At 39.6% G+C, this 23,827-nt stretch overlaps 1 protein-coding gene and 1 long non-coding RNA gene across 5 annotated transcripts in view; one reads left to right on the top strand and one right to left on the bottom strand.

Annotated features, from left to right (window-relative positions):
• The window catches only part of RBFOX1 (RNA binding fox-1 homolog 1), a 2,584,986-nt gene that overhangs the window by 532,948 nt on the left and 2,028,211 nt on the right, over positions 1–23,827 (top strand). The gene's annotated exons all lie outside the window — the stretch shown is intronic.
• LOC123344027 overlaps positions 1–23,827 on the bottom strand; it is a 50,601-nt gene that overhangs the window by 14,447 nt on the left and 12,327 nt on the right. For all 4 annotated transcript variants that reach the window (XR_006572435.1, XR_006572436.1, XR_006572434.1 and 1 more), the window contains exon 3: positions 16,280–16,362. This is a non-coding gene — a long non-coding RNA (uncharacterized LOC123344027). The remainder of the gene's footprint in view (positions 1–16,279; positions 16,363–23,827) is intronic.

Raw genomic sequence — 23,827 nt, forward strand, 5'->3', positions numbered from 1 at the left:
CCTTATGTAAGTGAGAAATTGAAATGCAGTCTACTGAGTTAGAAATAGCAGAGAGAGACAATGAAGAAGTTTCCACACACACCCTCTCAGTCCTGAATGAGTGCACTCACTGCTAGGTCCCTAGTTAGACGGGCTGTTGAACCAAACACATTGCAGGCTAGAATTGGATGTAATCATTGAGTGTGTAATCCAGAAATCTGGAACTTCTGCTCAAATAACATGCAAAAATGCTTTATGCAAACTTCTTACATCAGGAAATCAGCAGCAGCAGTGGCTCTACTATTGGAGCTTTTTCCAAATCAATAAAATGAGAAAAGAAACCCAGCCTCAAGTCACGTCCTGTTTCTATGTGCTACTGATAGCTGATAAATTAACAGAATAGCTCTTCTAGATCAGGAATCTTTGCAGAGGCAACTGTTGCTTTGCCCTAAGTGCAGAATGCATGGGCTCGACTCTCCCCTGCATTACTCCAGTTTCATGCCAGTGTAACTCCATTGAAACCAATTGTTTTATAGATGAGTAGCTGAGGCAAATAGAGAGTAAGTGGCTTGTAATACTGTAAGTCAAAGCAGGGAATTGAACCTTGATCTACTGAATCCCAGTCCAGTCTTAACCATGTAGAAATGAAGACCTTTTTTTCAAATCCAAAAATGTGACTCTGGGCTTGTCTATACAAACAGTTTGTAACTGCTGGTCTGCAAATCTGCCTCGTACTAGTCTGTGGCACACTAACTGTCACCCTGCTGCCATACACTAGAAGTGCCCTAATATGCTTTGAACTATCTCACTTTGAAACAGGAGTAGGTCAATAAACACTGCAGTACTTTAGTGTGGTAGCTGGGTCCACATAGATATTGGATAGTGTGGGGTAGATTAACTCCCCATCTTGCCACAAATTAACTGCTTGTCTAGACATGTCCTCTGTTTGAGTTTGGGCAAAAATTCAGGTTGGTTCTCATTTTGTCGAAACTGACCTCCCATTTCTCATTTGAATCTTGCCTTGTTCTCTGCAAGCCATTGATATTTCACAAAGGCCCTGATTTAGCAGCCGGTCCGTATTTAGCAAAGCACATACTTCACTCTAGGCATGTGTTTAAAATTAAGCGTGGGTGTAAGTGCCTTGCTGAGTAGGGGTAGATTTCACATGTTTAAATGCTTTGCTGAACTGGGACCAATGAGTCTGCTGCCATGATGGTTTCCATCCTGAATTCTAGGCCAAAGTCTGAACAAGTTGATGACTAAGTGAACCAACATGAACCAAGTACTTAAGCATATGAGTCTGCCCTTTCTCAGATTCACAGGAAAAGGACAGAGAGGAAAAGGAGAAATTAATCGGGAACTGATTCTTAGCAGAACATTTTGCATTATATTCCACAGTACCTCTTTAAAATTCCTCTTTCGGAAGTTTCTTTCATATATAAATTTAAAAGGGAGGCAACCAAAAGAGCTGGAGATGCACTCTAGCCAATGCAGCACTGAAATTTAAAAGCAAGGACACAGGAGGAGAAAGATTATCATCTTATTAGCGTAGGAGGATAAAGATGATCAGGCTGCAATGATCCATTATTTATAGGGATGCATCCCTACTCTATACACTTCACTGAGGCATTTGATATATTTGTGCTAGAGATTAACATTGATGTTATTTTCTTTAATGTCTGTTTTTAGTGTATGCTATGCATGTTGGCATTCAGGAAATTCAGCCAGAGGAGAAAAACAATAGTATTAATTAGGAATGTCAGTCATGGGTGTTATGAAATTCAAAATTGCCAAGTTTCTTGTGCAGTTTGGTGGTAATTATAATAGACTGTGGAGACAAGCTGTTCTCTGTTCCCTCTAAAGAAATTCACAGTTTGATGGGCACGCGATCAAAGTGCTAATGCAAATCCCAGCAAATGAGATACCACGTTTGAAAGTTTTTTAGGAATTGCTGCCACTGCTAATTTAATGATAAAAATACTTATGTAAATATAGCTCTTAAATAGCACTTTCATCAGTGGATCTCAGTGTGTTTTACAAAAGAAGTATCATTATCCCCATTTTAGGATGTCCAAACTTAGGCGCAGGAAAGGAAGTGAAATGAATTTACTAAGCTTCATCCAGTAGATCATTGGCAGAGCCAGGAATGAAGTTCTCCTGAGTTCGTTTATTGCTCCATCCACTAGGATACCTGCCTCCAAAAACTTGATCCTACAAGCTGCTGACTGCCTAATGTGACTGAGGGTTGGGCACCCTCCCCTCCTGCTTAGCATGCTTTTCAGAAGGAACGCAGCACCTTGCAGGATCAAGCCTTTAAGGCTGTAATGAAAAAAAGGAAGCATTTAGTTAATAGCTGGTCCATTTATCATTTGATTTTAATATTTTTAAATACCCCACTAAATGGTTAAAAATGTCCTCACACATTTTTGAAAATTAAAATCAACCCCATGACTTCTCTTGGAAAAGCAAACACCAAGATTGGTCTGTATTTGAATCTGAAGTCATGAATTAAAAATCAATTAAATATAAGGTGACCATTTTTCCCAAAAGGGAACACCAACTGGAGCTAGCCCTAGCTCCCCTTCTCTCCCTTTCCTTCCCCCCCCCCCCCGCCCCGCACGGGGCTGGCTCAAGCCATTTGCCCCCACCCCGCTTGGGTCTGACCCAAGTCACTCTGCCCCCAGGCTGGCCCGAGCTGCTCACCTCCCAGGCCCATGCAGGCTGGCCCGAGCCACATGCCCAAGCCCTTCCCCCCTCCCGCCCCCGCACAGGACCCTGCCTGCATGTTCCTCCACGTCCTGCTAGGGATTGCACCACTCTTTTTTGGCAAAACTGGGCATTTGTCCCATTTGGCTGTTGCCAACTGATCCTTCCTCAGTGTTCCCCAAATGTAAAATGGAAACAAGACCTACTTCATAGTTGGAGAGTGGCGAGGTTTTTGTAAAAGCCATTTAAATGCTCAAAAATTAGGGCTTTCATCGTGCTGCTGTTGATGTCAATAACAAAACTCCCATTCACTTGAAATGTAGCAGAAGCAGGCCCTAAAAATGCTATTGTCCATGTGTCATGAAGGGGTGAGATATATCACACAATGCAATAGAGATGTCACATAGTGTAATCACTAGAACCAGAAAAATGAGTTTGACAGCTGAGGAAAGCTGAGAAGTTTCAGATGGGTTTGTGGAAGACTGTGTACGACAGCAAGGAGATTTGAATTTTGTCTCCTGCTTTTCTGTCTCCCCTTAATTCTATCCTCCCTCAACCCTACACCCTGCTTGTAGTGTGGGACAGTTGTTTACTCCTCTCCTCCAATCATTTATCCAGAAACCATCTCATCCAGCTCCACCTGAGACACACAGCCAAGAAGACATTGACTGTATATTACAGAGACCAGTCTCCTCAGTTATGTCTACACCTGAATGCATTTAACAGGGCAAGGTAGAGCTCGGTAAGCCACTCAAAGCTGCACCACTTGAACTAAACCAGTGCAACCTTGCATTTTCTAATTAAACAAGTGCAATGACTGTATGTAGACAATGTGCAATGACTCTGGTGGAGGGCAATACCTGTGCAGAGAAAGGTGAAAATATCTGTGTTAGGGTAAAAACACTGCTTCAGGTCAGCCGCTCCTGGGATGACAGAAGAGAACAATACTCTAATGCGAATATTCCTACCCTGCAACAGGATAATGCTGCTTTCCAACAAGAAGCCTCACTTAAGCCCTGATCCTGGAAGCTTCTCAATACAGACAGATCTTTATACCCATGAAGAAACCATGTTAATTCAAGAGGGCACCACAATGAAAAAGGTTCCTCCCCATACAGAAGAGGTTGCATGATCAAGGTCTTAAATGCTGACTCTGACATGACTGAAGTGATGTCATGGATTTGACTAGAAGCAAATCTGGCTAGAGTTTATTTTTATTGTAATAATTAATCAGGTGTTATATTTTACTGGTCTTAAGCAGTTCAGAAATTGGATAGTTTCATTCCAAAATAGATGTGAATAACTTGAATTGCTTAAGGGTATTTTTACTCTTTTGTTTTGAAAGGCTTTTATTATATATTTGCCTATAAAATGTCAAATGATTAAAAAAAAACTTTGTATTAAAAAAGGGACAAATAGTTGAATACAAAAGTTCAAATGCTCCTTCAAATAAACTAAGGCAAATGTTCATATTGACACTCAAGCAAAGTAATTCATCATCAAAAATAAAACTGAAAGCAAGAAACTGTGGTTAGAGTATACTATACCATCTAGTTTCTTCGTGGAGATTCATGAACTCATTAAAAGTACCAGAAAAGGAAAGCTGGAAATGGGGAAATCTATCATTGGAATGGAATTTTGAGACTTAAATGTGGGGGGCGGGAGGTACCCTACATCCTGCTGTGGATGTGAATTTTAATGTTGAAACAGATCAGTAGAAATTTTTGCTATTCTTTCACCCTCCATCCTTCCCCAAAAATGTATGGGCAAATTCCTTGAGTCCAATTTCCAAACTTTGCTTCCCTTTGTTTTTGGAAGAGATTTTTAGTGCCACTTCACAAAAATGTTTAATCTTATTTCAGTATTAAAACATAAAAGTCAACACAAATGTCATGTTTCCATGGTTGTTAGCATTTTGTGATTCAGTCCAAGTGATGTTATGAGCAATGTTGATTCTTCTAGTTACACAGGATTCTGTGTGAAACAGTTTGATCACAGACTATATTCATGAAACATTTGAAAAGTCATGGCCAGATAGTTTACGCCCCAAACGTAGGGTTTATTTTGTTGTTTTTTGTTTTTTAAATCTGTTATTAATATAAATGTTTCTATTCTTTTAAAATGAAAATGATTTTCTCATTGGATTTAAATATTGCAACATTATTCTAGTGCATGAGAAACAGAGGGCTAGATTCAGAGATAATGGAGAAGATGATGGAAGTTAGTCCTTTGGGCTCAAATAGATTTGTTCCTTTCACTCACTCAGAACAAATTGGCCAAATTTAGAGTTGCTGTGTAAGCAGGCTACGTAAGTTACATGTAGTTCAGGCGGGGAGAGTATAGAAGGAGTCCAAGCTGGTGTAACATGAGCATTGATTGTTTTATTAGACTAAGGCTTTTTTTATGTTCTCTCTAGAGTGACTCACATCTGAATTTGTCCCAGAAAGTGACATTGACTAGTCTTTTTTCATTCTCCAGACTGAGTGAAATGCAAAAACTCTAGATAAGTATTGGAAATGGTGAAATACTCCTTTTGGTTTTAATCTAAGTGTTAGTTAGTAACGTGGGTGGGTAATCTTTTTAGAGAATTTGTCATTTTTAACCTGATGGTCTACTATTAAAGATAGATATATGTATGTGTGGAGATATATATGCACACAGGCGTGCATGTACATACACACGCACTGCAGAAAAATATGCTACAACACAAAGCCCCTTTGCTATTTTTCTGAAATTCTAAATCAGTGCTAGGTTAACAATGCAGCTCATTGCAAAATATCGTTTCCTTCAGAAAATTATTTATTTTTCCTATCCAACTAGTCAAAATAGGAAAGTGCAGTAATCCTATCTGCAAGATAGACAGTAATAAAGCCAGTCAGCCTAGGATTTATACTAGAAAGCAATTACTGCATTGAGTTTCCTAGTATACATATAGTGTGAGAGTGTGTATATTATCTGTGTAAAATGCATGCATGCACAAAGCCAATTATATTACAGAAGAATGGATAGAAAAAAGACACACAAAAAAAGAGCAAGTCTACACTTAAAACGCTGCAATGGCACAACTGCATCGGTGCAGCTGCGCTGCAGTAGTGCTTCAGTGAAGATGTTACTACGCTGACAGGAGAGCTTCTCCCATTGGCATAGTTAATCCTCCTCTGCGAGAGGTGATAGCTATGTCTATGAGAGAAGCCCTCCCATCGACAGAGCACTGTCTACATCGTAGGTTAGGTCAGTATAACTGTGTTGCTTGATAGTGTAGACCTGGCCTAATAAAAATGAGAAGTGGTGCCATTCAGCTTTCACTGTATTTGTGGTGGAACTACTAGTACAAGAGTGGATTGAGCATAAGGACAGTACTATAAATTGAAGGCAATTGGAACCACTCAAAACACAGCTGTCTTCATCCCAGTTGGACATACCATTTAAGCCAAATAATGAGAAAAGAGAAAACAAGGAAGGTGGGGAGGAATAGCTGTCTAAAGAAAAACATGGAATTTGAACTCGAATATCAAACATTTTAGTTTGCTTTGCAGTATTATGAAAAAGAAAATGGAATGGCTTCAGAAGTTATCACAGTTTTTTACAGGGTGGAGAACAAGTTCATCTGCCTTGAGATTTATGATTATATCTGCTCTTTTGAACTTTTTAAAAACTTTTTACTCTTAACTGCATTTCAGTAAACTCAGCTGGTGACAATACATTCAGTTTCTTCTGAGAGCAGAATTCCCTTTGGAGGAAATGAAATAACATGGATTTACAACAGGCTGTAGAATCCTTTATTTGTAGAAGTATGATGTAACCCAATAATCACATAGCACTAACACAGAGAAGGTGGGCTCTTGGCATTTTCTTATTCATTTTAGCTAAGATGTCTTTTGCCAACCCGCTTCCTGGAAGCTGTGTGAACATGATAATCAGTCTGACAATAAAAGGGGCAAGCAGATGATCAATATGACTCTAGGGGAAATGTTGGGATCACCTTGAACAAAGAGAGAGAAGTTAATCTTGTAGACCAATTCATTCCTTAGTCTCACCAGTAATTCTGCCAATAATAGTGCCTGTTTTGGTTATCTGAAAAACTGCATATTATTTCCTTAAAAAGAAATTCACAAGTGAAACGAAAATATATTTTCAAATACAATATTAGCAATCATAGGCCCAAATTGTCTTCTGCTGTAAATTGGCAAAGAAATTGGTCCTATGATCTGTGGTGAAATTCTGCTATTTTGATCAGCAGATATAAATTTTAATAGTGAAAAAGACATAATTTCTACCCATCAGAAAAACTGTGATTTAGGTCTGGGTGATAATTTTGCCATTCTTTTTATGTAGAAACTGCTTTCTATGGTGAAATTACATATTTCTATTGCAAAATAATATAAAAACCTAATGTTTTGTTGAAGGAAAAAAATTGAGAACTGAAAACATTTACAGTAATTTGTTATATGCATGGGAAAAAATTGTGGAAAAAACATGTTTGCCATTATTGATATTCAAGGACAAAGAATATGTCTTTGACAATAATTGCACTTGTAATTTAGGTTTAGTCTGGGATATTAGCAGAAAATCTGGCCCCTGGCAAATGCTGACTTTAAGGCATAGATTTCAAAGGCCTCTGGGAGCCTAAATACCTTTATGAATCTTGGCATAAGTTTTCTTTTGGTGTAGTCATACCCCTCATTTGTATTCTAAATAAGGTGCACAGGTGACATCTTTCTGGAGGTTACATGATTATCCAATCTATATTTTGATTTTTTTAATTTTCTCTCTTTGTATGGGCCTGGTCCAAAGGCTATTGACATTAAAGGTTGCCTTCAATGGGTTTTGGGTCAGGTCTAAAACCCTAATGTGGTGTTTTCACCATGTCAATTGTTCTGTCATTGAACTGTATTCTGCATGTAAAGTTGTCAGTATTTGGACAAACGTATCGGTTTATATAGGTTTTTGTTCAGTACAGCTTGATTGAAATGGTGTCTTAGATGCTAAGATTGATTACATGGGAAAGTTCTAATTTCAGGTTTAATCATTTCAGAAATCCAGGTTTCACTGTGTAACAAGGTGGCTTGTCCTCGAAGGGCTAAAGGCTTGGGGCCAGCCAACTCTAATTACAAAGGAGGCACACCTGAACAGAGAGCAGCTGATTCCCAATAAATAATATTAGGCAATAGAAGTGGTGGGAGTGGGAAGAGATTTGAAGGAACTGCAGAGAAAGGAACTGCATGGACTGGCAGTAGCTTTTGAGGCAATATCCTGAAGGCAGAAACTAAGGCCAACAGGGTAATTGCCTAATCTTGTTGTTTGCTGTTTTGGAAAATAAATAAACCCAATGCCGGAAGGGCCTGCAAGACTGATCTATTGTGAATTTCACTGGGGAGCCTCAAAGAGGGGAAAGATTGATGGCAGGGGACCTGCAAAGTGAGTTCAGGCCATAAGAGGACTCTCTGGAGGAAGCTGCCCTTTTACACATTCGTTTACAGATTAACAAAATAGGATTTTGTTTATTTTTAAGCATTGTAATTACTTCTGTTTTACCCATCCACTTTTTAGGAGTCCAATAACTGACCTCCAATACTGTGCATAAGATTGACATACAAGTTTTTCCAGAAACAAATATTTAGCCAAAGCTATTTGACCCTAGGTTCTCTTGAAAACTGAATGTCTTCTACTGTACTTGGAGTGTAATGTGGCCACCCATGTAGAAAAGTGAACATCTTCTTTTTCCTGATAACTACCAGACTTGTAATTCCAGCCCAAAAGTGTAGCCCATTTTTCCCCCACTTTGGGTAATTAGTACAGTCCCAGCTTTGTGAGCCTTTACCAATATTATCATATCCTATAATTAAACCAGGAATGATTCCCCAAATCCCAAAAATCACCTGCAGACTCTCATCTCGGTCTCAGCAATGTATACATCCCCTTCAGGGAAAGCTTCAGAGAACAAATAGGTTTTGTAGCATGACCTGAAGGTCAGCAATTCTAGGCTTCCGCACACTGAGGCAGGGAGCACATTCAGTGAGCTGTGACCCCTCATTGTGACCCTTGCCTACAGACCAATCAGGTTCAATCATGGTGCCTTGCTTGAGTGCCTTAGATGAGGTCAACTTTCTGTGTCATATGGGGAGGGAGGTTATCTCTGGAGGCAACCAGAAAAAATGGAGTAATGGGCTGTTGCATTCAAATGAGAATACACAGTCACTTTGAACCAAATACTAAGGTTATTTGTTTGTAATCAGGGTAGGTTTTTAGCAGTCTCTGTGGGTAAAAAACAACAGTGATTTGGATACATCTGAAATTCTTTTGTTCAAACTTTTCTTGCAAAATTAGCTGATATCCTCACCTCTGCATTTAATGTTTAATGTCTAGGTGAGCAGTACAAAGTAATTATAACCTCTCAACTGTAATGGATTATGGAATTATAATTTTTTTCTTATGAAGAATCTCATCATACTCAATTATTCCATCTGTAAAATGTCAATATGGCCTGGCATCTGGCACTGTTCTACACTTTGAATATACTGTAAAATGAATTCTGTTTTTTTTCAAGTCTTCATTTTAATTTTTTTTCCTGTTTCCCCCACCCTCACCACAATGTATTTAAATCATGTTCCTTTAGTGTTCGTTCTTATCATAAACCAAGATTCCTTTTCATTAAAAAACCTGCAGTAATATGTAGTAATGTAACGTTTTCTATAAGAAAAAAAAGTTACACGTCAGCCCATTTTCCTTTGTCTACAGCATTATTGGGACCATAATTGTAGTACTGTGTCACGTTCTAGTGTCCACACTTCAAAAAGGATGTTGGCAAATTGGAAAGGGTTCACAAACGAACCACAGGAAAGAGCTGAGGTCTGGAATCACTTGTCTCATAATGAGAGATTTAAAAAGCTCAATCTATTTAGTTTACTATCCAAGAAAAAAGTAAGAGGTGATGTGATCAGGGGTCTACTAGTATTTACATGGGGAGGAGATTTCTGATACTCGATTTAACAGGAAAAAGCATAACAAGATCCAGAGGTTGACTTTGCCAGGGTACAGCTTCCAGACTAGAAATAAGAGACTCATGTTTAAGAGGCACCATCATCTTAGGGATGTGGTGGATTCTTCATCACTTCAAGTCTTCAGTACAAAGACTGGGTATCTTTTTAAAAGACATGCTATAGCTCAATCAGAAGTTATGGGCTTGATGCAGAAATAATTGGGTGAGATTCTCTGACTTGTGTTATGCAGAAGGCCAAACTAGATGATCATAAAAGTCCTTTTTGGCCTTAAAATCTATGAATCGGAGCTGTAAACCAAAGAATGGATTCTTGGATTCAAAGATGGTCATCTTGCAAAAGAACTAATGTTACATTATGTTAACATCTCTCTGCAAACTATGAGCTGGACTTTGAACCCCTTATCACTCTGGTAAGCAGTTACTTGGAGGAGTAATCAGTGGGACTGTTCCTGTAAGAGACTGTTCACCAACTGAGTAGGGCTCAATATAATCTGGCTCAGAGGAAACTTTATGGAGTCATCCTCAGCTCCTGCAAATTCTTTTAGTTCAGTGGATCTCTGTCCATTTACATCAACTGAGTATCCAACCTAGTACCTCTAAACTCCTCTTTTAGTATGAGTATGGGAGAATCAGTAAAAGTGTTGCATTTAGGCCACAGGGCCTTTCCACTTGGATACAGATGTTCCATAAAATCTTTTACAACTTGAAACCAGTCTGACTCAAATGCAATAAAACTTGGTTTAAAAAAATAAAAGCTGCAGGCTCATGCCATATTCAGCATAGCCCCTCTCCCTGGAATAGCCATATATCGACTCAAAGTATTTTGCATCTCTCCCTCCCTAGAGTATCCTTCTTTGCTTTCCTTAGCTTCCTGTATGATCTGTCATATTCTCCCCATTGGTTTTCTTCCTGTCCAGTCTCCACCCCTCCTCCTGCTCTCTCGCTATTATCTCCCCTTATATCCTAAAAGAAAAAATAGGGCATGAACCTGCTCCCATTGATTTCAATGGTGCAGGAATAAAGCCCTATTGAAAGTTACAAAACTGACAGCACAACACTTCCCACCACCCATGGGATAGGTACACCCCATGTGGGCCCAGTGTTGTCTCCACTGATGACAACTCTGTTTTTCAGCAGCTTTTGAGGTTTCAAATATGTTTACATTCCTCGTTGGAGCAATCATTTGAACACATTAATGAAAGTGGAATTGTCATAATGTCTGGGTTTTGATCAAAACCTGAGCTTTTTCATTCAGGAAGGTGTGGGGAGCAGGGGAGTGGTTAAGGCATTGGCCTGGGAGGTAAGCAACCCAGGTTCAAGTTCCTGCTCTGTCTGATTTAAAGCAGAATTTTTCATCCCAGATCACTCTTCATCACTCCTAACTTTTCTGCTTCAACACAAGAACATATTTGGGTTACATGAATGTTCCAGTCACCTCTATTTTTGGATACACTACCCCACAAATCTGCCTTGATCCCTGTCTGAAGATAGTAGTTTTAAAGATATGGCTGAATTATCAGTTACTTTAAATGGAAACAAGTCCATTGAAGCTAATGGAGCTGCTCTTATTTACACAAGCTGAGGATCTGGCAAAATATGCATACTCTCAATGCAAGATCACCAATAAAATGTGTTAGAGAGACAATATCTTTTATTGGACCAACTTCTGTTGGTGAGAGAGACCAGCATTTGAGCACACGGAGCTCTTCTTCAGGTCTCAGAAAGCTTGAAAGCTTGAGTCTCTCACCAACAGAAATTGGTCCAATAAAAATATTACCTCACCCACCTTGCCTCTGTAATATCCTGAGACTGAAACTGCTACAACTATACTGCATACAATAAAATGTGTTGCTCATTTTTGTGATGCTGATCTTTTATCCATTAGGAATCAAACTGAATCACTAAAATTATTTCACCTCCATCTTCTAACATTGTCTGTAGCAGGGGGTTTCAAACATGCGGCCCGTGGGCCACATGCGGCCTGTGGAGTTATTTCCTGCAGCCTGCCATAGGCACCAACTCCACCAGCAGCCAAGCTGCCCTCACCACCTGCCCACCCCCGTCCACCCTCAGCACGCTGCGCCTATCTCTCAGCGCTTCCTGTTGTTTGGCAGTGCTTAGGACTTTCCAGGAGGGAGGGGGGAGGAGCAGGTATGCAGTGTGCTCGGGGAGGAGGTGGAGAAGAGGCGGGGCCAGGGCGGGGATTTGGGGAAGGGTTTGGAATAGGGGCAGGGAGGGGGCGCAGTTGGGGCAGGGACTTTGGGGAAGGGTTTGGAATGGGGGCAAGGAAGGGGTGGGAAGAGGTGAGGCAGGGGCGGGGCCTTATGGAAGGGGTGGAGTGGGGGCGGGGACAGGGGCAGAAGCAAGGGCTTTAACTGAAGTAATTCTAAAAGTAAATGAATGTTTTGTCATTTGAGTGAGGCGCATTACTGAATGTTTATATTTTATTAAAACCCCTCTTCACATTAATTTTAAAAAAATTAATACAGTGACTTTTAATAGCATACTATATTACTCTTCCTTTTTTTCGTTTTGGCTATAATTTTGTATCATTGTATGAAAAGGTGTCAGTGATGCGGTCCTTTGGCCAATGTACTAGTCCTCATGTGGCCCTCATGGTGATTTGAGTTTAAGATCCCTGGTCTCCTGAGCAGTCTCAATTCTACACAATTATTTTTTTTTAGAAATTTAATTTAAAGTTTAAAATTTCACAAAATAACTTCCACTGTATGATTTGAATATTCAAGTGATGCTGCTGTAAGCCTGAATAAGTAGCAATGTTTAACGACATTATATTTTGTATTATGATTATTTATTTTTAGAACAGCCCTCACCGCATTTTATTGATGGATTGATTTTTGCCAAAATAGTCATATTTTCCTGAAATAGTTTTGTGAAAACAATCCCATTTTTACCAGCTCTATTTATTAATAGTAATGTTCTATTATATACTGAGTTACTATGGTTTTCAGATATAGCAGTATCACTACAGCATAGTAATAACCTTTTTTTCTGACCACTGCTTCCTGCAAACTTCTGTAATTCACTCTTTTTATTACCATAACCATACTGAAACTATTGCTGTACTAAAGTTACTTTAAAAAAAACATCATGTATGTGCTTAGAGTTTTCTGACTAGTACATTTTGTAAATTAAAAAATAAGTAAAATAGATGCCTGCCACTTCATTAAACTATATTCAGTACCATAGGATGTAATTCTCTTGTGCACATTAAGACATGTTCATGCACTGAGTATCTTGAAGATAAAAATAACTCTTGGGTTCTGTGGGGTTTTATTCACTTTTTATATCCTTGTTAAATCTTAAAGATAAAGTTTTGTAAAAAGTTTCATACTGACTACTTCTGCCTATTTCACCACGCAGGAAGGAGAGTTACAGTTCTAAAGGTAATTTTCACTTGCCAGAAAACTTCTGTTTGTTTTGCTTGTTTGTTTCCTCTGGATTTTTCACACAGTGAGGTATAAAGAGAGTTTAAAGATGAAGAGACTATGTATTTTGAGTCTTGAGAGAAAAAGAACAGAGAAGAAATACAAATAAAAAATTCTGTTTAAGAAGCAAAAATGGCACCTATGTTTATAGTGTTTTATTGATTTTTGTTTTCTCACTTCCTTTTTTGAAGGACTAAAAGGAAAAATACTGCTTGATGGCCTATTGGAAAGAATGTTATGCTCACAATCCAACTTCTAGTGGATAAATATCCAATATAAAAGAAAACACCACTACGATAGTCACTATTTGGTACCCTTTGTGTCAGTTTTTATTTATTATTTGTTTTTTGGTAGTGCCTAGAAGCAGCAGTTGTGGGCCGGGACCACGTTGTGCTAGATGCTGTACAAATACAGAACAAGCACATAACAAAAGGTGGTCCCTGCCTCAAAAGCATACAGTCTTGCAGAGAGGACGAGGAATGAATATTTCATATAAAGGGTACGTCTACACTATGGGATTATTCTGATTTTACATAAACCAGTTTAGTAAAACAGATTGTATAAAATAGAGTGCACGCGGCCACACTAAGCACATTAATTCGGCGGTTTGCGTCCACGGTCCGAGGCTAGCATCGATTTCTGGAGCGTTGCACTGTGGGTAGCTATTCCGTAGCTATCCCATAGTTCCCACAGCCTCCCCCGCCCCTTGGAATTCTGGGTTGAGATCCCAGTGCCTGATGGGGCAAAAATCATTGTCGCGGGTGGTTCTGGGTAAATGTCATCAGTCACTCCTTCCTCTGGGAAAGCAACAGCAGAGAATCATTTCACACCCTTTTTCCCTGGATTGCCCTGGCAGACGCCATTAGCATGGCAACCACGGAGCCTGTTTTGCCTTTTGTCACTGTCACCGTATGTGTACTAGATGCCGCTGACAGAGGCGATTCAGCAGCACTACACAGCAGCATTCATTTGCTTTTGCATGATAGCAGAGATGGTTATCAGCCGTTCTGTACCATCTACCATGCCATTGTAAATTGGCAATGAGATGATGGTTACCAGTCCTTCTGTGCTGTACCATCTGCTGCTGTCATAGGTGCCCCTGGCTGAGATCGGCCGGGGGCGCAAAAGACAAAAATGGGAATGACTCCCTGAGTCAATCCCTCCTTTATGGTATCTAAAAATAGAATCAGTCCTGCCTAGAATATGGGGCAAGTGTACTAGAGAACCAGTGTATCAGAGAACCAGAGAGCACAGCCGCTCCATGTCAGATCCCGCAGAAATGATGAGCTGCATGCCATTCACAGGGGGTGCCCCTGCAACAACCCCACCTGTTGATTCCCTCCTCCCCCAGCCTTCCTGGGCTACCGTTGCAGTGTCCCCCCATTTGTGTGATGAAGTAATAAAGAATGCAGGAATAAGAAACAGTGACTTGTTAGTGAGATAAAATGAGGGGAAGGCAGCCTCCAGCTGCTATGATAGTCCAGGCAGAACAGAATCTTTTCTTTACACATGAAGGGCGGGGGCTGATGGAGCTCAGCCCTCTGTTGCTATGATGAAGACGGTTACCAGCCGTTCTGTACCATCTACTGGGAAGTAGTAGCACTCATGGGCTGATGATGAGGACGGATACCAGGCCTTCTGTACTATACCATCTGCCACAAGGCTGATGACGACGATGGATATCAGTCATATTGTACCATCAGCCACCAAGGAGGGGGGGCGAGGATGCTACAGTTCAGTGCCGCAGCATCGCGTCTACCAGCAGCATTCAGTACACATAGGGTGACATTAAAAGAGTCAAGAGACGATTTTTTTCCCTTTTCCTTCTGGGGGGGGGGGGGAAATTGACGAGCTATGCCCTGAACCACCGCGGACAATGTGTTTGACCTTACAGGCATTGGGAGCTCAGCCAAGAATGCAAATGCTTTTCGGAGACTGCAGGAACTGTGGGATAGCTTGAGTCCTCAGTCCCCCCTCCCTCCCGCCATGAGCATCCATTTGATGCTTTGGCTTTCCGTTACGCTTATCACGCAGCTGTGTGCTGAGTCCCTGCTGTGCCCTCAGTCTGGAGATTTTTTTAAAATGCTTTGGAATTTTGTCATCTGTAACGGAGCTCTGATAGAACAGATTAGTCTGCCCATTCAGCGATCCATGCTGGAGCTCTTTTTGGATTTGGGACTGCATCGCCACCCATGCAGATCAGAGCTCCACGCTGGGCAAGCAGGAAATGATATTCAAAAGTTCGCGGGGCTTTTCCTGTCTACCTGGCCACTGCATCCGAGTTCTGATTGCTGTCCAGAGCGGTCAGTGGTGCACTGTGGGATACCGCCCGGAGGCCAATACCGTCAATTTGCGACCACACTAACCCTAATCCGATATGGTAATACCGATATTAGCGCTACTCCTCTCGTTGGGGAGGAGTACAGAAACCGGTTTAAAGAGCCCTTTATATTGATATAAAGGGCCTCTTAGTGTGGACGGGTGTGGCGTTAAATCGGTTTAACACTCCTAAAACCGGTTTAAACGCGTAGTGTAGACCAGGCCAGAGACTGAACAATCCTCTGATTGACTAGACATTCTCCTTCTAGGCCAAGATTCAGAGACATAAGTAGGGCACCAGGAGAGAACATTGTATTACTACGTTCATTCTGTAACACTTCTTGGATTAAAGTCTCCAGGGCCAGTACTTTATAGAAAGGTTTGCAAGAAACTTCATAATGCACAGTTACCTAATAACCTGACCATAGGGGAATTTTTTTTATCCTTAAGCACTCTGGCACCTTTCACAAATGTTATGGTGTATTCACTTTTGACAAGGAGAGAGAGAGAATTAGAAGAAAGTTTCTACTCACCTTGAGAGTCTGTATAAAATATATGGGTTACCCTACATATGTGTAGTGTCTATATCAATGCATCATGCTTATTCTTTTGATGGGCATATTTGAAGGGAGTAAAATAAATGTATGGATGGAGAGATGAATACCTATCATCGTAAATATAGAGTTCAAATACAAAGTAATTTCCATAGAGATTAAACTGTAGACTGTGAGCCATGGTATAAAAACTTCATCACAGTTCTCATATATTTCTCATGCATTTAACGCATTCTGAATGAATCCCTATATTGCGGTCCTTAGTAACTTACCGAATGTATGTAATAATTGCAGTTCACGTAGCCTAATGCTCCCTTTCCATAAGAGCCAACTTAACGTAAGTCGTAGCTGATTACTGAAAATAAAAAAAAACAAAATTCAATAATTTCCACAATTAAATCAAACTTAATGAACATAAGGCTTGTGACATGATCTCCCATGTTTCTAAATCTCCACTCATGTCATTGTATGAGTAATTAGAGCTAATGAGATCTTTCCTATACCTTTAGAGACAGAATGTTAATGTATGAGAATTATTTTTTTTCCATTCTAAGAAAGGTCATATCAAGTGGGAAGTGTCCTGAAGACAAAGAGGTGACTGGCAGGTAATGAAATCAAACCCTGAAAAAAAGCATGTAGCAGGGGAAAAAACAGTTTAAGAAAAGATTAGGAATCATGATTGAACTGGACCCTCTATACCCATAAGGATTTTACTTGTCTTCTCTTGAGATCATTAATAAGTTTTCTTTGCTGTCCCTTGAACATCCTTGCTGCAAATCACGCCTTCAAAATCAGGATACATCATGTACTAAAACACAATGCCACAAAACAAAGGGTGCAGAATGAGCATTATTGTAATATATTCAAACTACCATCTAAATATTGTGGGGGATTGTGCTTGTGTATGTGTATATTAAATTTTAAATCAAGATAATTAGTATTGATAAAGCCCATTGAGGTTGAGAGGAATTGAAAAAGTGCCAAGAACTAAGATGTATGAAGTGAACAAATTGAAAGAGCCAGATATCAGGAAAGAGAATACAAAGAAACTATGTGGGGAAAAAAATCATGTCTCAGATGAAAGAAGAAATGAATGTTGAAGAGGCATGAAACAGTATAAAAATGGGAATACAAGATCAGCTGAACAACTTTTGGTCTACAAGGCCAAAACTAAAGAAACCCAGGTGCATAACAGATGAACTGTTGCAGCAGAGTGACAAATACAGGAAGCTGAAGGAGAATAAAAAGGAGGATGAAAGTCCAAAAGCTGAGTAAAATAGACTGACCAGAGAGATAAAACAGAAAACAAAGAGAGACAGAAACAACTGGATAAGCAAATAACATAAAGAAGCAGAAGAATAAGCAAAGATTAATACCACACAGGGCTTGTGTCACAGGATAAGAGAACTGAGTGGGAATTGAAGATGTCTGCAGAGAAAAACAAGCACAGACAAATAATTGAGGACAAAAAAATAGAGTGAGCGATGGAAAAAATATTTTGAAGAGCTGTACTACGTTCAGAAGATAGTAGTTGAAATGGTCCTAGAGAAGCTTCCCAGCAAAAATGAGGAAAAGCAGGTGCTGGAATTCCTAGAAATAAAGATCTTGATAGAAAATTTCAAAAAGAGAAAGGCACCAGAAAGTGGCAACATAACTGCAGCGCTGCTGCAAGCTGGTAAGGAATACATGGTAAAGCCCATGCACAAGCTATTTGGTAAGATTTACAAGCAAGCAGGGCCAGCTCCAGGCATCAGCCAAGGAAGCAGGTGCTTGGGGTAGCCAATGGGAAGGGGCGGCACATCCGGGTCTTCGGCGGCAATTTCCTCAGTCCCCCCGCCAAATTGCAGCAGAAGAATGAAGCAGCGCAGCAGAGCTGTCGCTGAACTGCCGCCGATCGCAGCCTCATTTTTTTTTTCTTTCACTTTGCTGCTTGGGGTGGCAAAGAAGCTGGAGCCGGCCCTGCAAGCAAGAGCCAAGTGGAATGAGACGAAGTGCTAATAGTACCAATGTATAAAAGAGAAGTGACTGCAAGAACTACAGAGGAATCAGTTTATTGAGCATGCTAGGAAATATTCACCAAGACATTGCAGAAGAGAATGAAGAGTTATGTGGAAGCAGTGCTTGCAGAGGAACAGGCTGGACTTTGACCAGAATGAAGAAGAACAGATCAGTTATTTGTGATATAAAAGATATCTGAGAAGCATGTAGAGCACCACCAAACCTGTTAATAACTTTATAGACTTCAAACAGGCTTTTGATAGCATTTGCCATCAAGGCTCATTGCAATTTATAAGATTATATATGGCATTTCCCCCCCACTATTATCAAGCTGATATATAAAAGGCGATAAGTACGATGAGAGTAAACACTTCATACTGGAAGCAGTAATAGCTGTTGCACTGAGATGAAATAGGAGAAGTCATGTTATGTGTTAGGACAGTGCATAACCTTAGATTTACAGATCATATTGACCTCACAGCATTGACCAAGGAGGATTTACAGAATATAATTGACAAGGTAGACCAGGAAAGACAAAAATTCTGATTGAAGATCAGCATGGAGAGGACAAAAATTGTGGCGATTGGAAGACAAGAGAAAGAGGTAAAGATCAGACTCTGAGACAAAGAAGTAGAATAAGTTGAAAAAATTGTGTCCCTTGGAGGATTAGTATCAAAAATGAGAATTGTGAAGATGACGCAAAAAGAATTGGATGAGCCACTGAAATATTTGGAAAAATCTGCAAGGTCTGTTTAGGCAAAAAACATTTAAATAAAATAAAAAGTCAGCATATGTGAGACAACTGTCATGCCAATACTGCTGTACAGGTTGGAATGCTGGAATATGACGAAAGTTTATGAATGAAAGCTTTTGAGTGCAGAAAGGATCTGACTGAGAGGAAGACTGAGAGTTTCTAGACTACAGATAATAAAAAATGAAGAGATAAGAAAACAGCTAAGGCAAAGAATAACATTGTTACAGAAGCTTCAAGAACAATGACATCAGTGGTTTGGACGTATGTAAGAAATGGATGCTGAAAGGATACCATGCATAGCAATACATACCAGAGTGCAAGGAACTAGAAATAGAAGACGGCCAAGGATGCACTAGATAAACAGGGTGAAGAATGCCATAGAACAAAATAGCTGAAATATAAACAAAGCTGTGGAGCTGATTACAAGGTATAAAGTGATGGAGAAATTTCATTTGGCCCTTCGTCGCTGGGGAGCTGATGGACAAGAATCAAATATGATCATTCCTCTGGACTAGATTGTAATGCCCTTACTGCCACTGGACTTGTCTTCAGTAGAAAAAAGGGTCACAATTAGGACAGAGCATGTTAACTGACCTGGACCCAGCTATGAAATTTTTTCCTACTGAGGATGCATTGCAATGACTTTTACCTTGACTGAGCAGAACAAGGTATACCCTGAGAGGAGCCATACTCTCTAGTGCAAACATACCTATTGAGTAGTGCGTTATTCCATAAGGCATCCTATTGACATCAATGGTCCTATTTGTGGTGTAAGGTACTTTTGACTTTGAGTAAGAGAAAGAGAATCCAGCCAAATGTAACTTGTGTAACTACTCACTTTAGAGGGATTCACAATCTGAAAATAAGATCACGACAATGATTTCATATAATTCATTGCATATGACCCAAATTGATCTCACTTATTTTAAGGTTCATTCATTCTTAATCACATTGACTAGTACCTTGCTTCACAAACAGTACTAGTGATATCAGTGAGATCCTACTGATGAGACTATGTGTAGGGTAAGGTGCTACTAAGTATGAACAGTAGTGGTACAATGTGGCCTACAATTAGGAGCTAATAAATGTTAAGTAAAGATGTTAGAAATTCTTCGAGCATTTTCCTGCTGATAAATACGGTTTCATCAAAACCAGCATTTTAATGTAAAAATGTAAGTTCCAATGAAAAATGTTGGTTTTCCCACAGGAATTTTTGAAACTACCAATTTGTTTTTTTCAACTTAAACTGTCAAATCATGCTGTGGATTTGGAGGTTTTTTTGTTTTGTTTTGTTTTGGTCTTGTTTAGTTTTTGCAACAAAAACAAACCAACATACAACCTAAAATGAAATGACATTTTATGTATTTTATGTTAAAACAAAGTGGATATTTTAATTTTGTTTTGAAATGTCAATTTGAACGATTTTTTATTTTATTTTGGATAGTGCAAACATTTCCACAGGAAAAAGAAAGTTTCTCAATAAAAAAAACCTTTACAATATTTCTCTTAAAGCTTCTCTAGGAAAATTTTTCAGAAATCTTATTAAATTTTGTTAAATAAGTTTTGGTTTTAATCAAGTTTCTTCCATAAATGCAATGAATTAAATAATTTAGGTGTGTGTAGGAGATACAAAAAAGAGAAAGTTACTGTGATGTACTTTCTCATTATATTCCTATGTGCAAACATGTAGGCTGATTTCATTAAGTCATTATTATAACGTGTATGACTTGTGAATAAATGAGACCTATTTCAATTTGCAAAACAGCTTTTTAATGGAATTTGCAGGTATATTCACTGAAAAGATACAACCTCGGCACAAATGTGATTTCCATCTCTTATAGAAGCATTTTAATAATTTTATATCAGGAACATATGCTCCAATCACTGTATAAAATCTGCACAAAACATTGTGGTAAGCACTTAGTAGTTTGCTTGCTTGCAAACTTTGGTCAGATATGTATGTGCTGTGTGATTTTTAAGGATCCCATTTCAGAATGCTTGGCCATTTCAGAATGCTTGGCACCTGTTCAGGATTGGGCCCTAACCAATACAATTATCTGTTTTGTTGAGTCTGTGCTTTCATTTTACTGATTTTCTGGAGAGTTGTAATACAGAGCTGCTCAGTTCGCTACAACAGATAAACAAGTTGCAGATTTTTAGAAATGTTGACATTTCTTCCTTGTATTATTTCATTATGGATAAAAATTGACTTTTATTGTCTATGGTGGTCAAACAAAATCTCAGTTCGAGACTGCCATATGTGATTGGTCATTTTGGGTGTCTAAATATATGGGTGTCCCAGGTGAGCACCGTTAGGGGCCTGAATTTCAGAACGTGCTAAGCACCTGCCCTCTGAAAATCAGGCCCCCTTAGGTTGGTCACCCAAAAACGGAGACATCTATAATCATTACTCCTTTTATGTTCATCTAACTAAGGTGTGTGTGTGTGTGTGTGAGAGAGAGAGTGTGTGTGTGAGAGAGAGAGAGAGAGAGAGAGAGAGAAAATGCATGTACATCCTACAAAGCCCTCCAGCCCCCTACCCTGGACTAGCACTGGCACAATATAACTTAATTTTCTATAGCACCTTTTATCTGCAAGTATTGTACAGGTAAATGCTTCTCAACAAAATAGATCTTTACTCTAGAAATATATACCTATATATTGTTTTATACAAGTAGCTTCCCTTGATATATTAAGGCGGGAGTAACCCATACCTTTAAGAGATTAGTAGGCTTGTTTATTTAATTTTCATTGCCTTCAACATACAAGAATTATTTTTCACATTCCAGTAAAGGTCACAACTAGAAAGTGTCCTGAAGACAGAGAAGATTGGGGAAGGGAGGTGCAAAGATGGTTTTAAGTCACCTTAAGTCTACACTGCCCCAACCACTTTTGTTTGGTTAGCCAAGGGCTGCTGGAGCACAGGGAAACTCCAGCCAGGAGACCTACATCAGCAGCAAAGAGGGGGCATGATATACCAGCCATTGTATTTGCTCTGTACCACCAAAAGATCCTATATACTGGGGTTCTACCCCAGGCCAGCTATCCCCAAAGCAAGGCATCTTTGCCTAATACAGGGGAAACTGGACCAAAGAAATGGGAGTTAGAGATGTAATAGTTAGGAAAGGGGTAGTTGCTGTGAATGTTAGCTATCTTTTCATGGAGGAACACTTCACATTTTTTGCAATCTTGAGAGAGATGTTAGCAGGAGCAGGATGTTTATGGGGTTAAGAGTTCATTACATTTCATTATTTCACAATACACTATACAATTTTACATGCCCATTACAATGTGATACAATGAATCCATCACTATTTTTTCTTCAAAAGACTTTTTATGAGAATGATCCATCAGTTGCCATCAGGCAGCATAATGAGGATTCGCTCTGAAACGATTCCCTAATTGTAAACTAAACACTTGAGAAAAGCAGTTTTTGCTACTCTTTTGCAAATTGCTGTGTGACTACAGTTTGCTGTTGGCACATCTTGTTCTCTATTAAATGTACCAACTGCCTGGTATCTAATTATGCACTTACAGGTTTTTAGAGGATCAGAATGCAAATAGTTGTTGCAGTGTGAACTCTTATTTCTAGCTCTTCAGATTTTTTTTTTTTGGCTCAGGCACTCTAGCAAGCCACACTGAGAGCTATTAATGTAAATTAATTATTCCTCCTGCTGTCTTCCTTACAGTTTACTCAGATGAGGGATTATTAAATGTATCATGCCTTGCAAATTAGCATGCATTAAAAGCCTTATCATTGCTGGTGCACTGTTGGCCCCCTCATCAGGGGTCCAAGAATTAAATAATTATTGCTCAACCATTTCAACTGGTAACTACTGATCACTGTCATATGGCTCTAAAATATAACAGACCAGATCATTTGGATTATAGACACTCCTAGTAATATCTATTGTCCTGACGTTGTCCTTCAAATGTTGATCACATTGCCATTTTACACCAGGATATTCTGTAAAATAATGTTGTCAGAAGGCAGAGCATTACATGATGAAGCAGAATATGTACTTTTGTAACTTAGGGGTTTTTCATTGTTTCAAGGAAGCAAAGCCAAACAGCTAACCATAGTAACAGAGAATAACACTTGGGGCTGGATCCTCAACTGGTGTAGATCAGTGCATCTCTGACGGAGGTGGGAAGTCCCTCATCCAAAAGGGACTGCCAATGGATAGCAAACCAAAGGAAGGCTCCTATGGCATTGCTTGAAGGGAGGAAAAGAAGAATTCCAGCAATCAGATACATTAAATATAATGGGCCAGACCTCTGCTGATGTAAATAGCTGTAGCTTCAACTGAAGTCCAATGGACTTCACCTGAGGATTTGGCCTTATGTCAGCTGTTCCAGCTGTGACGTAGGATTACACGTGCCAGGAGAACTTCTTGGTAAATGAATAACAATGGACCTTTCAGAATTATTGGATGTATCCTCCAGTGTGGTGCAGCCATATTACTCTGCCCGTCAGTTCCAGCTGAAGAGCCAACTTCCCAGAAGCCTCACCCCAGTGCAAGGAAGATCTGCTGTTAGGCAAAAAGCTGACAAAAGTTCCTGTGCCTCCACACTTCCCTGTCACTGGTATAGAGACTGTGTCTGGGAGACAGAGGACATGGCGAGTCTATGCTGTGCTGATGATGGCTTCATCGCCTTGGAGCTATTAGCAGACAGTGTGAGTTAGATGAGTGAGGGCACTAACTTATGTTGGTGAATTGGCCTTGCAGATAGCAGCCCCAAGACCAAGGAGTACAAAGGTGACTGTTGCTCCATCTTTGCCTATAAACACACTGATTTGTGCTGTGTGCTCCTTTTCTGCAGTTGAGTTTCTGGTCCCATATATGTAAGAGCTACCAGAAAATAATTCTGATGTTGATGAACTAGATTACTATCGCTGTAGACTTAAATAGCTGCTTTGATTGAATCCACCAGAGTTCTGAGACAGATGCAGAGTTTCTGCATGACTGCAGTTTCTATCAGCATCATCTGAAGAGCCCAGGAGTCCCATATGTAGGGGGAAGAGATTCTTATAGGTTTCTAACCATTTTTAAAAGGGTATTATCTC

This window comes from Mauremys mutica, chromosome 11 (assembly GCF_020497125.1).
Source record: "Mauremys mutica isolate MM-2020 ecotype Southern chromosome 11, ASM2049712v1, whole genome shotgun sequence".
Classification (NCBI taxonomy): domain Eukaryota; kingdom Metazoa; phylum Chordata; order Testudines; family Geoemydidae; genus Mauremys; species Mauremys mutica.